The following is a 19,358-nucleotide window of genomic DNA, read 5'->3' as shown; positions in this document are numbered from 1 at the left end:
AGAAATACAAAACTTAAATATGATACACACACACACACACACACACACACGGATGTATGTGTGTGTGTGTGTGTGTGTGTGTGTATATATATATATATATATATATATATATATATATATATATATATATATATATATATATATATATATATATATATATATATATATATTTACATACACATGTGTCTGTGTATAAGTAGGCGTATGTATATTTAAGTTTTAGTATGTATGTATGTATATATGGTTGTGTGTATGATAGATAGATAGATAGATAGATAGATAGATAGATAGATAGATAGATAGATAGATAGATAGATAGATAGATGTCAAAGTAGTCATGGTCAAACTTCGAGGGGGAAAAAAGCATGTTTTTCTAAATCACATTAAAAAAAAGTTTGAATTAATCTGCGATCGTCTGAAACGTCTCAAATCCGTTCGACTAAGATGATCGATTGCTTTTGTCTCCGCCCTCATAAGGTACCTGAGGAAGTATCGACTTTTGCTGTGTCGGAATGAGCCATGGATACTGTGAAGAATGTTGGGGTTTTAGCCCCAATTTTTGAGGTATGTGAAATGTGCAAAGAGTGTACCAAAGTAGCTTTTGGTTCATAATCAGCTGAAAATACAAGGGCTTGTTAGTAGGCTATGTGACTGCTGCTTGGTTGCAGGTTTAGTTCCAACATGTTTGAAACAGGAAATTTTCAGACGTTTATGCCAGTTTTTTTTTTAAGCATTGGGTGATTTTTGGCCACCACTTGTGTAGACTAAGTGAAACAGGTAAATTCTTTGTATGTTGTGACTGCAGCGGAAATGTTTGTTTTCTTCCGAACATTCTTGAAATGTATGGAAAGTAACAATTTTGTCGTCTCTAATTTACAGTCAAACACCGACAGCGTCAACTTGAAACTTAATCAAACTTTACCTTTAGGTTGTGGGAAACAGCACGGGAAAATTTCCGCTGTCGGTCATATTTGGTGACTGTTTCTACGGTTTCTATCACTTAGGACAGGAGCTCTTCAAACCAATCACTCTCAAACCAATATCACCTGGGACAACCTTAAAGGGACAGTGCACATCATTGAGGAGAACTCTTATGAACCGTATAAGAAACTCAATGATAAACACAAGTTAATAATTAAATATGGACCATTTCCTACAATGAATTACACACAACTAAAATGTCATCATAGAATAGTATGGAGCTATTATTGTAGCAAAACTGTTTGTTGTTATGTAGACTGATCCACAAATGCATACAAAAATTGTGTACTTACACCCACAGATGGTTGATCCACAGTGCACAATTCATAAATCTGTACACAGGCCCAGAAATGTGTTAACATATTCACAAATGCACATAGTAGGCAATACATTTATGTATTTTTAGATCTCTATGAATGTATATTCAAATTAGTCTTTGCTTTATTTTTATTTATTTATTTATTTATTTTCAGATCTGTATGTGTAATTGTGGACATGAGTCTGTGTTTGTGAATTCATTCACAATTTTTTTCATCTGTGAACATAATGTTTTTGCATATGTGGGTCATTTTACACAGTTACAAATGGTTTTGCTACTAGCTTATGTGTTTAGACAACTACATTTAAAATCACTTCATAAAACACTAACAAAAAAGTGTACAACCCACATCAATAAATGGAGATAATAAGATCTATATTTCTCCACATTTTCAGGGAATGTGTCAATCATGGTTAGAAAACAGTTTTTTTTTCCCTCTAGAGAAGACTACAATAATTTTGTATGGTGGTGCTCCCATCAGCTGTGTCATAATCTGGACCAATGATAGTTGTATGAATGTAAGAGTCATAGGACAGCAGTGTGGCTGATGTAAAGCTCTGTGTGATACGATACATCCCCAGAATGAATTTGTTTCTCCTTGGAAACTTAAAAAAACATCAGTAAAATCACAAAGATTGTTATTGAGTTCAAAACAAAGCTGGAATTTACACAAAGAATCGGACTAATCCACTCAAAGGGAATCACTTTGAAGCCTCATTCAGAGGCTGTATGAATTTTGAGACTCACAGCGTGCCAATCATGGATTATCTCTTTCTGAAAAGGGAGAAGCTGAATAATGGGCACAATAGCTTTTGTTGAGGTGTATCAAATCACAGGAGGTTTGGAGCAGATGCTGTGGAAGTACACTGCCTAATCTGTGGGAGAAAAACATAATCAAGAAGAATTATTTTAGGGGATTAATAGAGATTAGAATGAAAAGGCATAACCCATCCTCAGGTATGCCTTGATAGTGATAGGAGTATTCTGAGGTGTCAGTTGTTTTATTGTTTCAACAATAATTTCTCAGTAAAGATGGAATGTTGCTGTTTTTTTAACTTATGATGAATACTGTATAATATGGATGCAGTTTTTGCTGATAGTCTTAATTATTTGTGACACACCTTAGCGTAGCTGCACAATCTGCTGTCTTGGCACAGGTGTCTTTATTTTGCCTGAGTAGTGAAATAGTTGCTTGAACTGACCTTGTATGGTCACTGGTTACGAAATCATGCTAATCTTTGAAAAATGGCATCCTAAAATATTAGTGCACTCATTGTTTTTGGAGAGCAACACACATGAAGAAGTTTCAGAGATTCAGCTGTATCAAATAAATTAAATGGCTTAATCACTTATCAGGATACAAGAATTGTAATTGGTTTAAGGTCTCCTAGGTCTCCCGGTTGATAAAAAGTTTGATAAGACATATTTGTTCGTAATTTTAATACTTTATAGAATTATATTATTCACAAGCTGCTCTTGGTTATTTTTTTGTATCTTCTTCTGCTGATGTCTGGCTTTGATTTCCTGTTTTACATTCTTGGACTACCATCAGTAACCAACAGTTTTTACCAGTGTCAACAGCAAAAAGTGATATGTGCTCAGCCCATTTCCTTGGGTTGATTGGATGTGGCAGTCAAAGTCAGTTTTGACCAATTAGAATCGAGTATTTCACAAGGCAAGTGATTATTAAGAAAGCTGTGTGATGAAATGTTTCCAATATCTTTTTATTGAACTGTTCTTTAGTAATTGTCAGAGTAATGTATCAAAAGAATTAGAATCAATCATGCTGAGGTCCCTTCAGAGTGCCTTCAAAATGAAAGTCACGCTGTCATGAAGGCCTGGAGGAGCACAGGCAGGTTTCTCAGAGATACAGAGAATGAAAGAAATCAATAAACATCACAACACTCAGGATCTAACACAAACACAACCATCAAAGACCATCTCTCCAGTCTGCTGTGACCCTGAAATGACCAAAGTCTGATATTGTCCCCTCATCTCCATTGAGGGGATAAGACCTACACTGAATTGATTCAGTCTTCACAAACTAAAGATACTCATTGATTTCCCCTCGCCTTTTCACAAGCAGGAGAGCTTTGTTCCACTGACAGGTATGTCTTCCTTACCCCAAAACATTGTGGGTAAGGAAGAAATCTGCTGATATGCTTGATCAGCTGCTTTGAGCTGTGGCACAAATAGAAAAAAACAGAGTATCAGTTTTGGTGTCAAATCCCTGCAGTAATCTAGGACTAGTTTCTCTACAAGGACCCTTCCTTCTCCCCAGAGTGTTGGTGCTGATCTTTGACAACTCTTGATGAGAGAGCACAGTGTCATGGCCTATTTTTTCTCCCTCTGCTTCCACAGACAGGAGCCAGTAGGTGAAGAGCAGCAGCAGGAGCAGGCCCAGTGGGAGGAGCAGATCGCAGGTCTTGTGATATTATCTGAGGTCAGAAGTGAAGAACCACTGGCTACGTTTACATGTTGTCAATATTCACGCTAAGGTCAATATTCTGGTTTCTGAAACATTTGGAATAACCCATTTGCATGCGTGACCAAACTGTGTTTTTCCTGTTTACATGGTATCCCGATCAACTCTGTCAGAAAAGGAGTAACCCAGGGGTGATTTTCAGGTTTTTAAAACCCAGAATATGAGCATACTTAGTTTTTTATTAAAAGGGTAGCCGGTATTTACATGTGCAACTGGGTTATAGCTAATATTCTGAATATGAAAGGGTTATTGACTGCATGTAAATGTAGCCAGTGCCCCCCCCTCTAATTTTCACTCCAGCCTTGTGGGAACAGAGAGGTGGCAACTGATCAATTGCGTGCAAATAGCTTTATTGACATTACAAATGACACAACAGCATCTACTCCAGGTGATATAAATAACATGTATTTCTATTTTGGCTCATCAGAATGACTGAATAAATCTAGAAATCCTCTTTTAAATCTTTTTTTAATTTTGCCATTTTAAAACAAACCCAAATCTTAAATGACTTTAAAAGCTTTGGAGGTAAATGGTTTTACCAGAACAGCCATCCTGTGAACTTTGTGTTAGTTTCATAGATGGTAAAAATGATGGACAGCATGACTGTTCCCTTGAAATTGAAGCTGGAACCCACTGACAGGCTTTAGTAAAGCCCATAAAGGCTGCCTCCTCCATAGTAAGAGATATTTGAACTAGGGGTTGACATTTTTTCGGGAATCCCGCGGGATGGAAGTCAACTTTGCTATTAATCACAAGATTGGGAGGGTACAGGATAAAAAGTTAACAGGAGCAGACGGGAGCAGGAACCAATCAGGAAGATAAAACAAAAAATGTGACGTGCCATTTTATTGTTTATTTCCAATAAGCCTACAATTTAACACAAGTGAAAAGAGCTACATTTCCCAGCCAACAGTAATCTAAAAAAAAAATATGGAGAAAATCAAATCAAATTTAGTGTATTACATAAAAATCAAAAGAAGGGGAAAAAATGGGCGCAATAAAGGGCTGGGAGTCATTTTACCAGAAGTATGACGGGACAGGATTTTTATTTACTCTGGCCTGGGATCGGGACTGGACGGGATTTTTTCTGTGGGAGTGGGATGGGACAGGAGTGAAAATCTGCTCCTGTATCACTCTCTAATTCGAGCTATAAAGTCAAGACACACATTTTTATGGAAACATTTCTCTTAAGAAATGGTTTTCATGCTTATGATTTTGCATTTCCCTTAGAATTTAATTTTAATGATATAAAGTTGTGTTTTCAAAATAGCTGAGTTTGACCGCTTTGTCTTAGGGCCTGCATCATGCCTCATCCAAACTCAAAGTTGGGGTGAGTTGAGCATTTTCAATTTGGCCCCTCCCTGCCTAAGATAGGTTTCAAAACTCTATATCAGAAGAAGGTTCCCACACACTGACCAACTTCCAGAAAGAAGAACTCTATTGTGATGTTTTGGTCTTGGACCATTTAAAATCATCGCAAAAGGTAAGGAAATTAGTGTTTGGTAGATTTTTTTATTTTTTTGTAGCAATAAATCCTATGCTGTTGTAAAACCTTTTTTTAAGTTCTCTTTTAATTGGTGCCACATTTGTAAGAAACACACATTTGTGGAATAGCCAGAGCTGAGAATGAGGATTGTGGAAACAACCTGCAAAAAAGGTTTTCAGGAAGTAATTGGTTCGGAGTACCAATGTAGCTTATGTGGCTGTATTTTCGGTATTTAAGAAGTCAGCAGTAAATGAGAGAAGTAATGTTGTAGCCTTGGATTTAAAAAAGATGTAATTGAGTTTTGACAATTTTCCTGGAATGGAGAACTAAATTTTTGTGATCCAAGTCTTCCCATCTTTAATTTCTGACTATAGTGTTGTGCAGAGTTCAGCATGTTGGCGTAGCAAAGATGTTTTTTGTGACGGGCATGTGTCACACTAAAGAAGTATGAAGGCTTGGGCTTGGCAGAGACTCAGAGCTGTGATTAGCTCTTCTACGCATGCTGTGTTGATCTATTAACACTTTTACTGTGAGCATTCCCCTGACTCTCACTACACACTGCCCTGCTGACTCTGTGACCTCACGGGGTGACCAAATGTTACTTGAATAATATATATTACCACAAGTATTGGTTCAGATTTAGGTTTTAGGCTTAGTTACTGCCTTCATTGATGACTTGGTATACCTGCTTTACTTGGATAAGTGAAGTTGACTTTGTCATAAAAGACAAAATTTAACTTTTTTTCTAAACCATGATTTTGATGTACATAATTAAATTGAAGGTTTTTTGAAAATGTCAAAAAAACAACAACTCTATTTTACCAGCCCTGCCTCTCCCAACCAAGACCAGTTAACTAATATGAGCATAAGACCATTTTGCAGCCATAACATTGTGTAAAGCCCCAGGGCATGCTGGGAGAAAACAGATTAGCACATTAGCATTGAAGGGGCTGAATGAAGACTTCTGGCTCTGCCTCAGGCCCTTTATGCTGCTCACTCACATCAGTAGGCAGTTATTCAGCTTTATTTGCCTGAAATAGAATAAAATATTCAACTCTCACATTCTAGATTACCAAATATTCATGAACAACTACAAATTAAAAACAGAAAATTTACCAATGCCTGGATTACTTGACCATATCTGACAAAAACAAAGCTTTCATTTTTTGACTTGCTTCTCCTATTTCTTGTAAAACTCCTACACACTCTGTCTCTCTCCCCCTCCCTCCCTCAGGGATATTGACCGTGCCACTTCAGTTCTGCTTGGCTGCGCTCTGCAGAGATGTTGGGACTATCAGAGGAAATATACGGTCCTTGTCTGGAACCCAGGTGTGCTGAGGCAAAGTGTTAAATTTGGTCATTACTCTTGTAATAGTGCTTCTATGTTTCCTTCACAAAGGGGCATGTGTGGGACACCCACAGCAGGGCTTTGTTTGAAAGGTTTGCAGACACAGATATAGGTAGTACCAGTTGTCAGAAGGATTGTATTAAAACAGCTCCCAGTGTCCATGAAGAGTAGTGATTCCAGGAGTAGACCCCTGCTGCAGAACCACAACATTTTAAAGAACAAGGGAAAAGTTGGGTTATGATACTGAGAATTGATGCAGATATGAATATGAAAACATCCTGACTCAGTTACATCCAGGCTTTTGAGGCATTTCAGATGAACCCTGTGCATTCTCGCTGCATGTTTTCTTGCATGCAGCATATGCAGGCATGTGTTGATTTGTGTGTGCAGACTGAGCCGGAGGCAGGGCAGAGGGGAGGAGCTGGTGTTTCTAACGGCTTTTTGATGTAGATTAATGTCTTACAGATGGCTCACTCAATATATTCAAATCATTTATGAAAATAGAGGAGGGGCATTCAATAGAGGGACGGTCCATGTTGATGCATCATGTGACTGAATTAAAACTGACATAAAAAGACTTCTTGTGCTCTAAAAGCTCAAACCTATTTGTTTAAAAGATTTTTTTTCTTTTTCAAATCATTTTTACGATTTAAATGTTTTACAGTACAAAGAACTTAAAGCAAAGCAAGTGTTTTTGTCTATCCCCAGACAAATCCTGAAAAATGCAATATTTTAAGATATTAGAAGCCAAAATTGACCTAGGTTACTTAAAATGAGGTTGTTTTTTTTGTTGCTGTTGTTGTTGGTTTTTTTTGTATATACCAGATGAGTCTAGCTTAAATTAGGTCTGTTGTGATATTTTAAAGGCAAAGTCACTTAATTTTGATTTTTGCAGTGCAAAATTGAAAAATAGTCAAATCAATTAAAATAAAATAAATAAATTGGGGGTTATTAACAGGGATGATTATTTTTTTTACCAATGACAACCAAAACCATGTTAAAAATATTTATGAGCAGAGAATTGATTTATTTTGTATTGACTCTGTAAAAAACTGGATTGATGGTAAGTGTAGTTTGCGTTCATACATTACAAAACTTTTCAAATCCCAATACTAATGCTTTGGTATCTACCAATTCCAGTTTTAACTCAGATATCTCTCTTTCTTAACATGTGGTTGAGACTGAGAATGATGTTTTGGCATTTAAAAGCATGTCAAACTTTGTAAACCAAAGGATTTGAATATATATCTTTTAACTGACTGTGTCATTGTTTAATGGGATTACAATTGTGTAAATGTGTGGTGAGTAAATCTCCAATTCTTAGAGCATTTATTTATGTCTAAATATCAAAGGCAACCTAGGGACAACCTGATGCCACGTTCCACTCATCGTAAATCAATCCAAAAGAACCTCCTCCTGTTGACATCTGACAACGGTTGATATCTTATAACATCTTATAACAGTATCAAAGGACATAGGGAATATTAACCTTACTATGTTTGGATATTAAAAAACTTTGGACTGGTGGATGAAGATTGCAGTCACTGACAGAGAAAAGAAAACAGATGGGAGAGCAGTATGAAGCATTAGCAAGGAGTGAATAAAAAGAAAAGAAGAAATGAGCATTAACAGTAAAGTAGGATAAAATCAAGAGTGAACAGAAATGTGTGTTTAACTGTTAATCAGACCCATATGCAGGTTAATGAGGATACCATTGCCAAACTGTCAAAACAGAGGAACTATTTTTAGCAGAGAATTTTAAAAAAATCATAAATCAATAAAGTCATTTTTAAATCAGGACTCGCTGTTGACTTGTTTTTGGTCATGCAAAACAGAATCCCCTCAAGGTGGCATCCTATTTCACTCATTCAGGACACTTTTCCTCATAAACATCAGCATCTCTAACTCAAAAGAGGTGTTTTTTTTTTAAGATGATCTTCCATTAAAGCTCACATGAAATAACAAAAAATGAAAGTATCTGTGTGTGGCTTTAAAAAGGAAAAAAAGTAGAAAAGAAGCTTTATTCTGGCTGTAATGAGGTATTCTGTATTTACTGTAACAGATCAATACAAACAAATGAATAAAAAACATCAAATAATAAAGGATAATTCCAGGATACCCACCACAGAAACAGCCTCTGGTGGTGGTATTACAACTCTGAAATCCAGTAGTGTGGACAGTTTATGTGTGAAGAGATAATCCTCCTCTTTCAGCCATCTCAGACTGCAGACAATATCCTGGAGGTACAAGCTGCCAACACATTCCTTACTGTAACGCTCAGCCGATACAAAATGTATTTACCCGTGTTTCACCTTTAACACAGGGCTGGGAGAAAAGCCCAAACGCGATTATGCACATGAAGGATTAATCCGGAGATGAGCATAGGGTAATGTATGGTAATTATCCAACAGGATATTCTTACATAGCGATTAGCATATCTGGGAGGCCAGACAGTGAAGGGAGGGCAGTCTGAGAGGAAGGAAAGGACACAGCTGCTGATAAGGAGCCCAGTTTGTCTCTGTGTGTGTGTGTGTGTGTGTGTGTGTGTGTGTGTGTGTGTGTGTGTGTGTGTGTGTGTGTGTGTGTGTGTGTGTGTGTGTGTTTGTGTTTGATTGTGTGTGTGTGTGTGTGTGTGTGTGTGTGTGTGTGTGTGTGTGTGTGTGTGTGTGTGTGTGTGTGTGAGTGTGTGTGTGTGTGTGTGTTCAATGTCGATTGAAAATGGGGATAGTCTTGCTACAGGCATGTACTCACTCCCCTCTCTGTTCCTCTCTATCTTCTGTGCACACACACAGACTCAGATGAGAATGGACATGTGGATGCACACACACACACACACACACTTACGATTGCAGACAACACTTCTATCAGGGAGAGCAGGGATACAATCAAGAGGGAAACACTGGACTGAGCAGTGCTCATAGCCTCCTAGAAAGAGGCATTTGTCTGCAATTTTTTGTGTGTATTTATGGAAAACCTTTCCTACAATGTCAATAACTTTTTTATAGGACAACAGATTTACAAAAAACTAAGTGCTGGGTTCTAATATAAAAAAAAAATCATTTAACACCAGGGACTGAATATTAACATGGCAACATAGCCTCTGTGTCTTTGGCTGTTTTTTGCTGAGCTCCTCTTTTGGAGCCTCTAGAGCTGCATTATAACTGTTGCCATCTTTGTGTTTTGGAACCGGAATTGACCATATTTAAGCAATGTGGCCTTGTGTCAGCAACTCGACCCAGGTTGACAAGTGTTATAGCTGTGTATGTTCCTCTGTGTTCTCTGTCTCTCCTTGCTTGTTTCCAGGTGAGGCCACTGGTTATCAGTGAGGCTGACCTGGTCCCAGCCTTTAAAAGCTTACTGCAGCTTGCAGCAGGGGAAGGCATGTGGTTTGGGGAGTGCTGCCATGAAGCCTCTCCTGAGGGAGAGTTGTTGTGTTGATTGATTTGTTCGCTATAATTCCTGGTGTTATGATAATAAATCCCTTTTAGAAACTGTTAAAGGTATTTTTCAGTATTTTATATGAATCCTTAATAGATTGTTCTTGGCCCCACAGGGTGTAACAACAAGCCACTGTGGTACTGTGGTAGCTGTAGACTTCAATCACCAGACTGAACGTCGGGATCAGCTGATAATTAAGGTAATAAAAAATAAGTCTAACACTAGCTAGCCTAAGCTAGAAGACTTGCTTTCGTGTTTAAAGTTAAGAGTTTCATGTAAATCATACTTTAAAGTAAGTTTAATCATGTGTATATACCTGTCACTCCCCATGTTTGTACTTTTATCATGGCACAAAGTAAAAACAGGGCTACAAGAGATCTTCCTGAGAGCCCACTAACTGTCTAACAAGAGATTATCCCATACATTAAACATGTTATACATCAAGATGTAGGTTTAATATGATTTTGGTACATTAGGAGCTGTGATACAAAAACCTAGTGCTACACTACATACAAAGAGAAACTGCAATGATATGCTAGCAGGTAGCATACATTGACAAAACTTTGTTTTTCAAGCAAAATTCATCATCACTAAACACACAAACAAGTTTAGGAATTCTTACACAAGAATCCATTCAACATATTATGTAGTTCTTAATTTAGTAAAAACGAGATAGAGCACTCGGCGCTAGCTCGATGCTAATGTACATTAGAAATTGCATTGATATGCTAGTGGTTAGCATCCATTGATTAAACTTTGTTTTTCCAGCTGATTATCAATTTTCATCACTGAGCACACACACAAATGTACATAACTTCCTCACCAAAGATTCATTTTCTATCCATTCAACATGTTGTATCTCTCGAACACCTCGAACACATCAGATGGCTGATAGAGCTGTCATTCCGTCTTTGAAAGGACACTTGTGTAGATTTACACGCTGGCAGTGCATAAAAAATGAGGCCACAATTAAAAACATCAACATAGCCATAAAAATTAGCCACACAGCAACGAAAAAAATGTACAGTTTTGGATGTTTTGATGACAAGCATTTAATGGTATCATACAGTAGCACGGCACAGCACTGTACGGTAACCAGAAGTTTACTTGCAACCTGATTTTTAACTGGATATACTTAATGCACACCTTTGCACAACTCTTATCGGTGCATTAAAACATTGGTTTATTTTGATCACTTTGCTGTCAGTCACTCTGTTGAGCCAAGGCTGCAACCCTTAAAAACACCTATAAGTTCAAACAGAAAGCAAATACCAGTTCCTCTAAACATGACACAGTACAATGTATGCATAGCTTGAAACTACTCTGTTACACCAGATCTTCAAATCAGTCATAACCAAAGACTTTTGCTTTTTCTATATGACCTACTCATATTAAAAGGTCAGTGCAATGCAGTTTTTGCAGACAAAACACAACTATTAGTCTTATTTTCATCAACGCTTTTTTTTTTTAATCTTACATTATCATCTATTCGTCCTTCCGTCTGCTCTGCACCCTCACTGCACAACACGACCATGAGCCACTGTATCAATTCTGGGTTTAGTATTTAGGTGTAATCAGCCATGTAGGACACCAGCTTGCCAAGAAGCACAGCCCTTTGTGAGACACCCATCTGTTTAGTGCATTGGGACGAGGCTGGTCCCAGAGAGCTGCAGGAATGAAAGGATGAGTATGAGAAGGCCCAGCTGAGAAGACAAGGGTGGGCGGCAGCATCAGGACAGTCTGTCTGCAGCACTCCTGCAGTCCACTCTTATTCTAATGCAGCATCTATGACTCCCCTGCCTGCATACAACTCAGAGATCAGAGACTGACAGATGCACCCGGGGGGGAAGCAGACTAGGACAGCCTTTCATGCATGCGACGTCTGTGTCCCCCTCTCTGTTAAGCTGTTTGGCCAATATTTTCCTATTGACTCGGCAGTGTACATATTACCCAGCCTTGGTGACCTCTTAGTGGGACGTATCTGTGTGAGAGCAGATCGATTCATACAGTGGATGGCCCCCTACCTTTATTGTCAGTATTCAGAGGATGGCCCGGGCAGAGTGGGAGCGAGTGATAAGCTGCTACAGGCCAGTCGCACCATTCCAGAGCGAGTCGTGACCCCACTGCAGCAAGGCTGATTATAGCTCCCCCTCAGCTGCTGGGTCTGAGAATCAAACCACTACACTGCAGCCCCAAACACACCACCCCTGACTGAGATCAGAGGAGATGATAATGACCACGGGAGCAAACATGGGAACTCAAATATTACAGTCCCTTGTATAGGTCTTCTTTGTAGTAAATCTGCATTTACTCTTTTATTTTGTTGTGATTTTATTTCTGACATTTTTTTTCTTTTTATCCTTGTATTATGTAATATAAAAATCAATCCCGCAAGAACCAGTGGTAAGTAAATGGGGACACTGATGGCTATCCAGGTGTTTTCACAAGTTTTTTGTTTTTAAACCCACTGGTTCCAGGTCAAATCTGTGCAATAGTCAAGCGTCAAAAGAAACAGCCAATATCACACTTAATTTCCATTTTTTAAACTCTTTTGCCAAACATAGCTGTGCTACAAATACTGTCTGCAGTCAGTGCTTGTTCACTTGTTCTAGCTAGTAGAGCATTAGCATAGCCACTGCCTCAGCTAGTGGCAGGTAGCCATGCCACAGTTGGGACACAACCTAATGACCAGCATTTCAGACCTACACTGTTAAGAAACGGATACATTTGTTTGACCAAGGTGTTAAGTCAGTGTAACGCCCACATCCCTAATAAAAGGTGGTTTTTATGCATTCACTGCTCACATATTGGCCTGATTCTGAGGTGCCAGTTCAGCCTAATGGTTAAGCTGCCTTGTACAGAGACTGCAGTCCTCCTATCACGGATCAAGCTCACGTTATTATTGAGCCCTACATTTCCTATGGTACAACCAGTGGTATGTTTTGATAATATGCCTCAGATTACTACTGAATGACTTAAAAACTACCTAAAGTTACACTCCAGACTTTCACGACTTCAGGGTTTTTTCTCAGACTTCATAAATCTCCTCTATGCACAGAAGATGAATTATTCAACAGTTTCTAAGATGTAGTCATGTTGATCAGGTTTAAGTTAACTATGAAAATATATTCCAGATTTATAAACATCTTTGCACACAGTCTTGTAAACTAGATGTTCATGTAACAACATTATGACTTCAGAATCTAAGCACAAAGATAATCCCTAATTCCGTCTCTAAGACCTCCCTTACCACCACAATAACTAATGTACAATGACTCTGTAGAATGAAAATAGGGGCTCAAAACACTCATTTAACAAAGCCAGATCAGATTTCAAAGTTTTCGCACAGACGAAGGCCCAGTTTACACAGCGTTTCATCCAGAAATGCTAAAACGTGTGACAGGGAAAAAAATCTGTTTACACAAAAAATGCTGAAGGACTGAAAACGCTGTAGTAAGCATGCCAGGCCTGTAGTTGGTGCTATAACTGTCTCGTCCAGAAGACGGAGATGTCCTCCGAAGCAGAGTTGAGCCGATCATCTGGTGTAACCAATACAAAGTGCAGAAGTGGTGCAGCAGATTTACATTTTGTTGAAAGACAATCGGCAGATTCAGCAGCACATGCACAACATGGTATCAGCATTTCCACTGAAAACGCTGGCTTACTGGCAACGGTAGCGTTTCAAAGAAAATTTCACTCTGGTGGCTGTTTTCAAAAGTTTGCGTTTTAGGTCGGCTAATATGCCATTTCCGTGTAAACGCAAGGCCGAAGCGCAACAATATTTCTGAAACCGTTGTCATGTAAGCGGCCCCTAAATTCTTACATTTTCTATTTTTTTTTTATTTAGTAAAAAACTTAAACAAGAGGAAACCGCTTTTACATCTATGTTGTTCTCTTGCTTATGTAAGAGTGTAAGTGTATGTGTTTTAAAATTCAAAGCAACTGTATCAGTTCAACAGTTAAGGTAAAGGTTAGTGATGCCAGCTCTGCTTTCAACAATCCACTTTAACGACCCCTCATATTGAAATGTTACAGGAAACTAGAATTGGACCATGTTTGAAACCAATTCCCTTTAGACACGATGAGAGGCAGGTGAGCTGCTTGTGGGAGACTTGGCATGTGCTGCATGGTAAAGAGCTCTTGTCCTCTTGTAGTGGGACCATATGCCCCTACGCTCCCACAACCCCCTACGCCCCCCCAAACCTACACCCAAGCACGCTCCTTTCTGTCAACACAGCCTGTCCTTCCCCCCCCCCCCCCCCCCCCCCCCCCCCCCCCCACTGTGCCTCCCCTTTGCTAACCCTCCTGATAACTGACAGCAGCTGCATTGATGAGCACAATGAGTGGGCCGAAGGCGGATCAGCTGGCCTCACTCCCCACTTGACACCAGTTTGACCTCTGGCATGCGAGTCGTCCTCCCCAAAGGCTGCTCTGCCACATTCTGTCTCCCTCTATCTCCTCTCCACACACATATCGCTCCAAGCAACGGATGCATCCTTGGGTCAGCTGGGTCAATTAAATTCAAATTGAGGATAAATGATTTGTAAATTATGTTCAGATAAGGCTGCACAGAGGAGCGAGGAAGCGTCAGGAATATTCCCACCAAGTCCTCCTTCATCAATATTTGCCTGTTTACTTTCATCTACTGACTGAAAGAGAACCGTACAGTCCTTCCCTTGTGCATAGATCCATATTTGCCATCTCGCCACACACCTCCATGCGCGCACACTCCCCATATGTGCACAAGCAGCAGCGGTGGTGTATCCAGTATGAGTGAGAGTGAAAGGCTTGTAATAGCTTTCCTCCCTCAGGGACTGATGACACGGAGGAAACCAAACAGAGGCTGATGGTGTGACAGAGCAGCAGAGTGAAGTCGGAGATGGGGGGTTGCAGGCTGGAGGGGGCACATGGCTTCCCCCCTTTGCCGTTCTGCTCCTTTACAACTTTACAAAATAGCCTTTTAATTTGCTGCAGCGTCTGCGGTGTGTGAATTGTGGCTGCATCAATCACCATCATCAGCAGGGCCGCGGGCACACCATCCCCAGGGTCCTCTCAGTGAATGGCCCCCTTAGGCAGATCTCCCCCTGTCCCCTCATATGTGCAAAGATTCCCCTTCTGTGCATTTCCCCTTGTTCCTCTCTACGCTGCTCTTCCTGACACCCTCGTGTACAGACTGTTGTACTGCCTGAACCAAACATTTCGATGCTTTTGAAATCTACCATTTCAGCGGTATTTCCACATGAAATGACAGTCTCATGGCTTCATTACAGCTTTAGCTGAGAATGATTTTTGATGGCTTTCTAACCCCTGAAATAACCCACGATCAGCCAGATTGATTTCCTGATTGATTCCTGTCGTTGCTGTTGGATTGTACGCCAGGGAGTTTTTACATTAACTTAACAAAGACTTCTTTCTCTGGAAGAATGAAGGATGTATTCAGGAAAGAGCTACCTCTGTTGTATCCCTTTGTCTAACTATGTGTTGGACTAAAATAATACGATAGTCAGTAAAACCATGAGTTGTACTGTTGAACTGTTGATGATGCAAACATGATGGTTGGTTTAGTTCAGTTAGAAGAGCCAAGGATTCTGGTCTCTGTACATGGTTGTTTCTGATTCAACTCCCATCCATATTTGTTGCAGGTCATCTCTTAGTCTCATGTTGCTTACACTTTTCTCCTTTTGGCTGTTGTCTGGTTTGAGAAAAGGACATTATGTCCCTGACATTTTTAAAGTTACTTGTTCACACATGTCTCTTTGTGGGAAGTTTTCACCAATAGATTAGGGTGGTTTTTCTGAGGAAGGTCAAATCATGACATCAAAACTGAGCAGCAGCAGAGGAGAGCCACAGTATGACGAAAGGTGTACATGCAAATCAACGGCTATGCAGACATCTTAGCTGTTCCTGTCTTGTGTCTCCTTCAACCCCTGAGAATTTTATTCATGTGCTACATGGCGCTCTGGTTTTGCAACAGTCACATGACACATATGTCACTAACCGAAATATACTCACTCCTGAATTCAACCAAACATTTCTTACTGCACTCTCACAATGGCTCGCCCTGACCTAAATGTATGTTACGAGGGGAACTGCAGGGAAATTGTTCTACAGCTGGGGTGAAATCTTTGTTTGGGTTACATTTACACATGCTACACATTTGTTAACATTTTCAGGAGTTTTGTGCACTCCTGAATGCATCTATATTGTGCAACAGTTAGAAATTTTAACAGATCAGTAACTGAATATTTACCTCTGCCAAGGAGGTTATGTTTTTGGGAGAGTTTGTCTGTTTGCCTGTTAATAACATAGCTCAAATAGTTACCTATGGATTTTGATTAAATTTTCAGGAAATGTTCAAAATGAAATAAGGTAGAAGTGATTAAATTTTTTAGGTGATCTGGATCACTGTCTGGATACAGGATTTTTTTTGAAGGATTCTTTATCATTGTGAGATAGGACTGTTTTCACCATTTGTGCATATAACTCCACGATAAATAGTCGGATTGCAAAAATTTCTGACATATGTAGGATGTAGAAGTATGATCCAGATCCTGGCAATATTCTTGATGCTAAGATCCGGAATATGAAATATGCACTGGGTCATCACAATTTTCAGCACTGTCAGGTAACAAATGGGGAAACAAACCTGCAACTAACACCAAATTGTAGCAGACAGTCTGCTGAAAGGGAGTATAACATTAAAGTAGGACTAAAGTGTTGGTGACAATCACAGTATGCTTGGCAGAGGTCTGCACTCTCTGAGTGCTTTTCTAGTTGGTATTAAAAATCAAACAATCCCATTATATCATACAAAGATAGACAAAAGACCTTTTGGGCTTTCTGGATTAACCCTCTCATCACCTCATCAGAAAACCTTTTCTTTAAAATATCTGAGTTTCTCTGGATACCAATGATGTATTTACCTCTCATTTCTCATTCACACAGGTTTTAATAAACATTGTAGTAGTTTGTGCAGATATTTGTTTACCTTTAATGCAGTATATTTTGTAATATGACCAATGACAACATCATCCATCAAACAAAAAACATGATTAAAATCTTAAGATGCTATAACGTGTTTGTAGCACTGTCTTTGTGGATTTGTTCTGACTGCTAATGTGTGCACTGGATTGTGGATGATCTCCACTCAACAAACCAAGCTTATTCTGAGCCGAGTGTAGAGACTAGATGAAGACCCACCTGTCTCACAGCAGGGTGTCCCTGCACTCACAGATGTATTTGTCATGTCACACTGTGTGCTGCCAGGTATTTTCCCCTTGTCTCTAACTTTCCCCTTCCACCATTGCCTAGTCAGCTTTAATTAGCATCTAGTAATTAATTTTGTTTTCTACAAATTATTTGTATGAGCGCTCCCAGTGGGTGGCCTGTTCATCTCGTTAGGGCCAATTAGCTGCAATTAACAAACACTAATGACATGCTTTTTTCATTCCAAAACAAACAGAAAGCACCCCGCCAGATTCCAGCGCTGCACAGAGGCCTCTGGTGTGTTGGAGAGGTGCAGGGGGAGCAGCTCAGCGGGCTAAGGCTGCTAATCAACACCTCTAATGGAGAAACACAGACACACAGAAGGAGACACTTATCCATAAAGCTTACACTTCCTCTGGTCTTTTATCATCAGACACTGTTACATTTCTGCAAATCTGTTTAAGATTGAGCAACTGAATAGAGGCTGCAAGTGTGTAATCTTATTCAGAGCAAAGGCTAGTTGACAGAATTAACCTGAATAGCTATACCTATACATTTAATTAATTCCATTCAAGACGTAGTTTTTCACTCTGGTTTTAACACCTGGTTAAGAACTTATTAAAACTTTTCCCAACCTATCAGCAGCTTAAAAGAAAGAGATAATCGGCACTCATGAGGGGAAAAGAACAGTAATTTCATGCAAGATTTCAGGGTAATAAAAACCTTGCTGAATTAAGTATGGTTTAAATCAGTGGCATGTCAATTCTTCTTCTTTTTCAGCCATTTAAAGAAAAAAAAGGACTTAGACAAGTAATTATACTGACTTTAAGTGATTTTTAAGGAATCTGTTCTTTGCTTAAAAGAGCTGTATATGGCCACATGGCTATCATTGTAAGGAACTTTGAGAAAATACCTCTACTTAAATCTTTGCTTATTGGGATCTGTTGATGTTTAATTAATCTTTTTGATACAAAATAAAGAAGACAAAATTCTGTTTCTCCATTGCACTGTTACACACTTCATCTGACACAAACTGGAGCAATGTCAAAATAAAAATCCCAGCGACCAGTCACAACCTCCTGTCTTTGGTCAGTGGCAGGACTAGAACCAGCAACCTCCTGGCTCTTATCTCAAATGCAAACCTAGCTACTAATGCCTTCATAATGAGACATCAAGATCAAATCCAGTGTGTTACATTTATGGTCTCACCAGCCCAGTTTTAAAAGTCAAAGTGAAGCTTTTAAAACTTAATACTCTTCTGACAACTGCACTTTTCAAACACCCAACAAGGTATTGCAAGTAAAACCTTATAAAATATTACAGAACATTGACTGCAATAATTCCACCAAAAAACTGGTTGTATAACAATGTTTTTACTTGAAAAAAACTTTTTAAAAATTGCATGCAGCATCATGTTTAATATCAGTTATATAAGAATCTAACCTATAACCTACCTGCTGTTGTGACCAACTTTTAATTACAATTCAGTGAGCAATACAAGGTCATACTATGTGCTTTGTTTTCATGAGTATTCAGGTTGTCTTCACATGCTCTGCTGCTATTGCATTCATTTGTTAACCTAAGTGTATTAAGATGCTGTCCATGGTGCTAACAGAGCTCAGTGTTTGGATAACACTGGGAAAAAGACTGCAGGGCATTTCTGGGAAAGAAATGGTAATATAAGTCTGTCGTGGTTTTACACAGTGATTCACGTCTAGTTAAAAGATTTAGAAATCAACATGAGCATTGTTTTGAGATACAGTTGAAATGTATTCCATTTTGTTCCTGAACTGAGAAAATTCTCACATTCACATTTATATACTTAATTGTTGTATGTTGGAACTGCATGTAGTGTTTTTAAATGGGATTTTAGAGAATATAATTAGGGCATTGAAGTGACGTGTCGTTTTTCTGACTCCAGCTTGATCAGAAACCCCTGATGTTCATTTTTTATTCAGTGTGGAGCTTGGATATCAGGGTCTCACAGAGCTGCAGCCCGTGTTGGGGGAACCCGCTATCTCCCTCCACAGCGCGCCAACACGCTGCGATAACATCTACAAAGGCAGCCTATCAGCACACATTATAACCATTAGTG

The 19,358-nt window shown here is 39.1% G+C and overlaps 1 long non-coding RNA gene across 1 annotated transcript; it reads left to right on the top strand.

The window, feature by feature from the left end:
- Nucleotides 1-479: 479 nt before the first annotated feature.
- Nucleotides 480-18,837, top strand: LOC141791216 (uncharacterized). Its single transcript, XR_012598305.1, has 5 exons — nucleotides 480-564; nucleotides 3,662-3,743; nucleotides 6,506-6,600; nucleotides 10,173-10,256; nucleotides 17,520-18,837. It is a non-coding gene; the product is annotated as an uncharacterized LOC141791216 (long non-coding RNA).
- Nucleotides 18,838-19,358: the final 521 nt, after the last annotated feature.

This window comes from Halichoeres trimaculatus, unplaced genomic scaffold (genome assembly GCF_033239565.1).
Source record: "Halichoeres trimaculatus isolate MK-OKI-2021-1 unplaced genomic scaffold, fHalTri1.1 fHalTri1_scaffold_6, whole genome shotgun sequence".
Lineage (NCBI taxonomy): Eukaryota > Metazoa > Chordata > Actinopteri > Labriformes > Labridae > Halichoeres > Halichoeres trimaculatus.
Note: the sequence above shows the minus strand (reverse complement) of the source record. Positions and strands in the feature narration are given on the sequence as shown.